Source organism: Arachis hypogaea, chromosome 6 (genome assembly GCF_003086295.3).
Source record: "Arachis hypogaea cultivar Tifrunner chromosome 6, arahy.Tifrunner.gnm2.J5K5, whole genome shotgun sequence".
Lineage (NCBI taxonomy): Eukaryota > Viridiplantae > Streptophyta > Magnoliopsida > Fabales > Fabaceae > Arachis > Arachis hypogaea.
Window position 1 is genome coordinate 117,971,644 of NC_092041.1, and position 6,992 is coordinate 117,978,635.

The 6,992-nt window shown below is 30.1% G+C and overlaps 1 long non-coding RNA gene across 1 annotated transcript; it reads left to right on the forward strand.

Moving 5' to 3' along the window:
- Nucleotides 1-457: 457 nt before the first annotated feature.
- LOC140173390 (uncharacterized) lies at nucleotides 458-4,014 on the forward strand. Its single transcript, XR_011862029.1, has 2 exons — nucleotides 458-1,089; nucleotides 2,669-4,014. It is a non-coding gene; the product is annotated as an uncharacterized lncRNA (long non-coding RNA).
- The last annotated feature ends 2,978 nt before the right edge of the window (nucleotides 4,015-6,992 follow it).

The window sequence follows — 6,992 nt, forward strand, 5'->3', positions numbered from 1 at the left end:
AACTTGAGTAATTAATATTTTTAATTTAAAAATAGAGTTTAGTTAATAATATTATTATCGAGTTTGATATCCGTCGATATGAGTAAATATCGATACTTTTTGGTGAACTTAGTTTTGCTAATGTTTCATCGTATATCTTATATCATTATGTTACTGATGTCATTTATATTAGTAACTCATATATATTATTACTTGTGTTTTAATCTAATTTTCATAATTATTCGTTTAAGATATTTAAAACTTGAACTGCTGACTCAAGAATTCAAACGAATGACAAGTGGCCTTAATGACACTTGCCCTTTTATTAACTCCATCATATAATCCTCTTCATCCTTTCTTTACTTTTAGTTTTTTCACATTTGCGTATCATTTCCGACATGATATGGTTTGGTGTTTGCTTTTGCTTGGAAGAATACTCATTCTTTATTAAATGTTTCACGCTAGAGCTCTTTCGGTTGCTTTGGTTTGTAGATTTTAGTTTATTTACAAGATCAACTGCATCAGCATGCTTTAGTTCTCCATTGCATGAGATGTTACAATGTTTTTATTCTTGTGGCACCGTTCTATTATGCAAACCTGTTAAACCTTGTTTCAACTTGGGGAAGTGGAGTTTGAGCGGAACCAAGGCAAAGCAAAAGGGAGGGAGCCATGAGTGAGAGAGAACAAAAAGCCATAAGAAGTCATAACCTTCAATGTTCGATTTCTTGAGATCTGTAATTTCAATCAAAAGTCTAATCCGATAAAAGTGTTCGTATCCTCTTCTTCTACACGTTGGCGTCACTTTTGTTTGGTAGAATTTGACGTAGCTACCCAATTGGAGTTCTTGGAGGCACAAACGATTTCTGACATTTTCTTCTTCAGCAGCTCGATCAAAAAGCTTCTCCAGAATTTTCACGCTGCTGTTCTAGTCGTCAGAAATCGTTGCTAGGGGCCCTGTCTTGGATCGATTCCTGGTTTTTGCATGTCATGTTTGGGGTTGCCACCGTAGTTGTGAGAGTGGAATGGGCTGTGGTTGTGACTGCCGAGGTTACAAGCCGATAAGAAGGGGTTTCGACGCGCTGTATAGCTTTCAAGTTTTGGCGAGTTAAGGTAGGAGTTTTTCTTAAAATTTATTTTATATTATAGAATTGTTATAAATAGATATTGATGTGAAAAATATATTTCTGTGATTATGTTTGTCTTATGGATGTGGTTATTTATTGAATTAAATTACTGATTGCATGAGTGGTGTGCGGTTGTAATAAGAAATTAATTTGTAAAGTTATTTGGTTGAATATTGTGAGAAGTGGTTTTTTCTGGGTTTTGGAATTATAATGAAAATGGATTAACATTGGAAATGATTTGAGATATGAAAATGATTTGATTTTGGAAGCGGCTTAATTTTAAATTGGTTTGATTTTATAAATAATTTAATATTGGAGCTGGTTTGATTTTGAAAAAGATTTATTATTGTAATTGGTTTGATTTTGAAAATGATTTGGTATTAGAATTCGTTGGATTTCGGAAAATGATTGACATTTGGAAATGGTTTGGTTGGGTCACAGGAAGGATGGCAAAATCCCGAGTTTTAGAGAAAATGTTGTCGAAATTTTTATGAAAATTGGATTTTTCGTTTAAATTGATTATTTAGAAAGATTTAGATTTAAGGATTATATGACTTGTTTCTAAGTTATTAAGAAAAAGGTTATGTTTGAGTTTGAATTATTAATGAAAGGAATGGGAGGAATGATGAGGATTCAAATTGAATGAAGAATGATGAGACTTGATTTTAAAAGTATGATTTTTGAATGAATTGAATGATATTGTGAAATGGATTTGAAAATGAAATTGAATTTGATTAAGAGTTGAGACTCCGGGTAAGAAGCATTGGCATTGTCCACTTACTCCGGGAAAGGGATGAAGAAGAAGAATGAAGAAAACTGAGTTTGATTATGAAATTGAATATAATAAACGAGGCATGATTGTGGTTGATTGATAATGAGTATGTTTGTATTTTTTCTCTGGTTGTAAGGGTGACAGGGCACCTATTCCCTCTAATGGTGATAGGACACGTATTTCCTATAATGATATTAATGTGCAACAAAGAGACAGTGTCCGGATTAGCTACCAGATATGTCAAGTTTGACTATATAACTGACAAATGAGCTCATTAGCCATAGGGCAGACCTGCATCATATGCATTTGCATGCTTTGTTTGGGTTTGAATTTGTTTTGGTTTGCCGAATTGCTTAACTATTATTAACTGCTATCTGAGCTACTTGCTGTAATTGCTATCTATACCTGTGTTTTTCTTGTCTATTTTGCCTGTGTTTGTTCTAGTGTTGTACTTTTGAGATTGCATTTTTTATGCTGAATTGATGATAGTGTTGATTGAATTGCTTGGGCTGGAGGCCGTGATTGGTTCATGATTTAAGATTTAGTAAAGTATGAAATATCAAACAATGATGCGCATGAAGAGGTATTATTTGTTGTTAAAGTTTCTATATGTTATCATATCTTAAATAATGGTTGATTATGATGATGTTGATTCAATTGTTTTGTGTATCCAAATAGAAGAATGTTATGATATATATGTTTGTCATCTCTCTCTCTCAAACATTTTTATTTACACATTATTAGTATTAAAGATGTGTAGTTTTATATTTGATTTATTTTTTTTTGTTTACAGAAAAACTATGTTGAAGGAGAAATCGAACTTGATTAAGGTCACATTTTTAAAAGTAAATATTACAGAGTAAAAGTCATGAACTTGTGGATATGATGACTATTTGCTACTTAGCTATTTCAACTCTTTTTTGTTATTATATTTTTTTCAAAATTAGATGATATAGTTTGAAGTTGTCATGACTTAGGCTATAGTATTATGGTATTTGGAAAAATGATAATGATATAAGTACAAGTAGTTATGACCTAGACTAGTATTATGTTATCTTGCAATGATAATATAATGTGATTGTGGATCTTACAACAATTTTTATATGTTAAATTTGATGGGAAATGTTCAATTATTTTTCTTTAGTGACTTGATTCAAATAGTTTAGATTATTTATTGACACTAAATAATTAAAAGAAAAACTGAAATTAATTTCATTCACGAGAAAACTATTGTAAATAAAAACTTATATATTACAAAAAAAAACTGTTGTTAAAAGTTACAAAAGACAATGGTGTTAAAACCGTTGTCAAAGATGATTACATAATGGCAATGGTATTAAAACCGTTGCCAAAACACGACTCCAATGGTAACGCTTTAAAACCGTTGTCTTAGATGACTATAAAATGGCAATGGTATTAAAACCGTTGCCAAAAAATGACACCAATCGTAACGCTTTAAAACCATTGGCTATGTGAATAATAAAACTACAACAGTTTAAAACCGTTGTCTATCCAGTTACGGTTTTAAATCGTTAGATCATTAATAAGAATGGTTCTGAACCGTTGCTTATCGAGGAACGGTTCGAAACCGTTGTTTAAAATTTCCCTTCAAAACTGTTGTCTATGCCAGTAATTGTGGCAACGGTTTTTTTTGTTACCGTTGCCTTAGGTAAAAAACCGTTGCCTATGAGTGTTGGTAACGGCCGCATATACCACAGGTTAAAAATCGTTGCCAAAGTGTTGCCTAAAGTTTTAAGAACGGTTTTTTGATCTACGGCAACAGTTTTTGACCGTTGCGAAAACTCTTATTTGTTGTAGTGTGAGTTTGAAAACAGTTTTCTTATTGAAATATCTTCTTATAACAATTCTTCAAAATTCTCTACTGAGAACCAGCAAAGACGATGTTCTTACCCCCTACAACTTTATCTTTTTAGGACGGACGAAGAAGCTTGCGGAGTTTTAGTTAAGTACTTAGATATGTCGTTTCTGTTTGTTTACACATGTTATAGGTTTATTCCTCACCCTTATTATTAAAATGTTGTAAGAGGGATATGAGTTGTATGTTTTATAAATACATTATATTTATTAGCTACTTATGTAAAAAATCTTGTATATAAATATATGTTTGTTTGTTTTCAAGATAAAGTAGTTTTCTGGTTTTCAAAGAAATCAGCGATACGGTTTCGAGTCAAAGACTCCTATTTTATTATTAAGTATATAAAGTAGTCGTAATACTTACTATCAGAGTGGCGCAGCCGGAAGCGTGACATTCTGATAGCGAGGGTGTTACAATGTCAGTCTTATTTCGTTGACAGTGTAAACGAAATACGTGCAAAATTATTTCATTTACACTGTAAACGAAATAAATAATATGATGCAATTTTGTAAAAACACTGCAAATTGTTTATATCCATAAATAATATATTTATTTAATTTATATAAAAAAAATCCATGACATTGAGGGTATAAAGAATTATAATAGAATATTTAGATCAAAATTTGGATAATAATATTTTTTTTTGAACATTTGGGTAATAATAGTTGAATGAAAAAAAAAAAGGACAAATTGTGCAATGACTCAATGACGGGGAAGCAAAAGAGTTACAGTAACTGAGAAGCCCATTGCCTTACGGTAACCTAAGCCTATCACCAAGACCAAAAGGAGAAAAAGCCTATCACCAAAATTTCTTAAAAATAAAGCCGAGACAAATAAAAACAAGCCTATCACCAAAATGACCACAAACCCACATCGCCTTTAAAATATGACTCAATATAGCTCATCTCAATTTTTCTTAGCATTTTTGCGTTTCTACGTTCTGTTTCATCTCTGCGTTCTCTGTGTTTCTCTTTATTCTCTATGTTCTCTACGTTCTCTTCGTCTAAGTTCAAGTTCAAGTTTTTGAAATCAAACTGCGAAATCAGGTTTAAATAGTTATTTCGTTGTTGAAGATAATAAATGATTCAAGTTCAGACTGTTAATTGAACCAAAGCGAAGTGGATTATTATTTTGAATCGAATCAACTGGTTGAGGTGTGGTTCCATTCTCGTTTCGGTGTATTTTGAAAATCTTTCAGTGTATTTTGAAAACTTTCGGTGTATTTTTATTCTGATAAATTCTACATAATTCAAAACTCTTTCTCTTTCTCCTCCTCATATTCTGCTGCTGCTTCTTCTTTTTCTTTTTCATCATCTTTTTTTATTCATCTTTTTTTCTTATTTTACCTTCTCAATTTTTTTCTTGTTTTACTCTTTTAATAAGAATAAAAAAAAACAAAGAACAAAAAAAAATATAATTCTGCAAAATTACTTGGAAGATGATGGATCTACATTCATTCAACTAAAAGAAAGAAAAAATAAGAAAAAAATATATTAAAAAATATTTTTGTGCATTTGTAGCAAAATTTTGGTGTAGGAATTCTCAATCTGAATTATTATTGTGATAAATCTGTTTCATTCTCGTTTTGGTGTATTTTGGAAAACTTTCGGTGTGTTTTGAAAATCTTTCGGTGTATTTTAGAAAATTTTCGGTGTATTTTTATTTTGATAAATTCTGTATAATTCAAAATTCTTCTTCCTCCTCCTTCTGCTGCTCATCTTCTTTTTCATCATCATCATCATCTTTTTTTTTCATCTTTTCCTTCTTGTTTTACCTACTCAATTTTTTTTTATTTTGCGCTCTTAACAAGAATAAAAACAAAAAAATCAAATAAAAAAATATATAATATTGCAAAATTACATGAAAGAGGATGAAACTATATTCATTCAACTAAAAGAAAGAAAGAAATAGGAAAAAGAAGAAAAAATGTATTAAAGAAAATATTTTTGTGCATTTGTAACAAAATTTTGGTGTAGGAGTTCTAAATCTGAATTATTATTGTGATGAATATGTTCCATTATCGTTTCGGTGTATTTTGAAAAACTTTCAGTGTATTTTGAAAATCTTTCGGTGTATTTTGAAAAATTTTCGGTGTATATTTATTCTAATAAATTTTGCATAATTCAAAACTCTTCCTCTTTCTCTTCCTCGTTCCTCCTCCTCATCTTCTGTCATTGCTTCTTCTTCTTCTTTTTCATCATCTTCATCATCATTCTTCTTCTTCTTCTTTATCTTTTCCTTCTTAGTTTATTCTCTTAACAAGAATAAAAACAAAAAATCAAACAAAAGAAGAAGAAATACATAATGTTGCAAAATTGCTTGAAAGATGATGAGTCTACATTCATTTAACTAAAAAAAAAGAAAGAAATAACAAAAAAAAAAGAAGAAAATACATTAAAGAAAATATTTTTGTGCATTTATAGCAAAATTTTGGTGTAGAAGTTCTGAATCTGAATTATTATTGTGGTAAATCTGTTCCATTCTCTTTTCGGTGTATTTTAGAAAACTTTTGGGATATTTTAGCAATTTTTCGGTGTATTTTGGAAATTTTTCGTTATATTTTTATTTTGATAAATTTTGCATAATTCAAAACTCTTTCTCTTTTTCCTCCCATTTTCTGCTGCTTCTTTTTTATCTTCTTATTTCATTTTCTCATAATTTTTTTGGGAGAAAAAATCAAATTAAAAAAATACATAATTTTGTAAAATCAATAGAAAAAGAAGGAGAAAAAAAATACAGCAATAAAAAGAACGACAATAGGGATGAAACACGCAAAAAAGAAAGAATACGAAAAAAAAAGGAAGAGGAATCCAAAGAAGAAGGAGAAGAAGGAGGATGAGAAGGAGGAATGTGGGATATAAATGTTGGAGAGGAATGGTGTGATTTCACGTGCGCATTACGTAAATGAATTTTGTTGGGTTATAGTTAACTCGTTTAGACTTGTTTGCTAAAAAAAACTTATATGTATAGGAAGACTAATAATATTAGGATCCTAAAGATAATGGACTATTTGTCCAAGAATCGAACTTTTGACCTTTCGAATCTAATGCTCTAATACCATGTCATTATGATACCACTCATCCTAAAAGATGCAGCTGATGAAAAAAGATAACACTAATAGTTATATCTCTAATATTCTATAAACCTCTATTATACACATTGTACAAATATTTCATTAGCTCCTCATACTTTCTCATAATATTAATACACACATGTTCCAACGGAATGCACTTTTTAATTT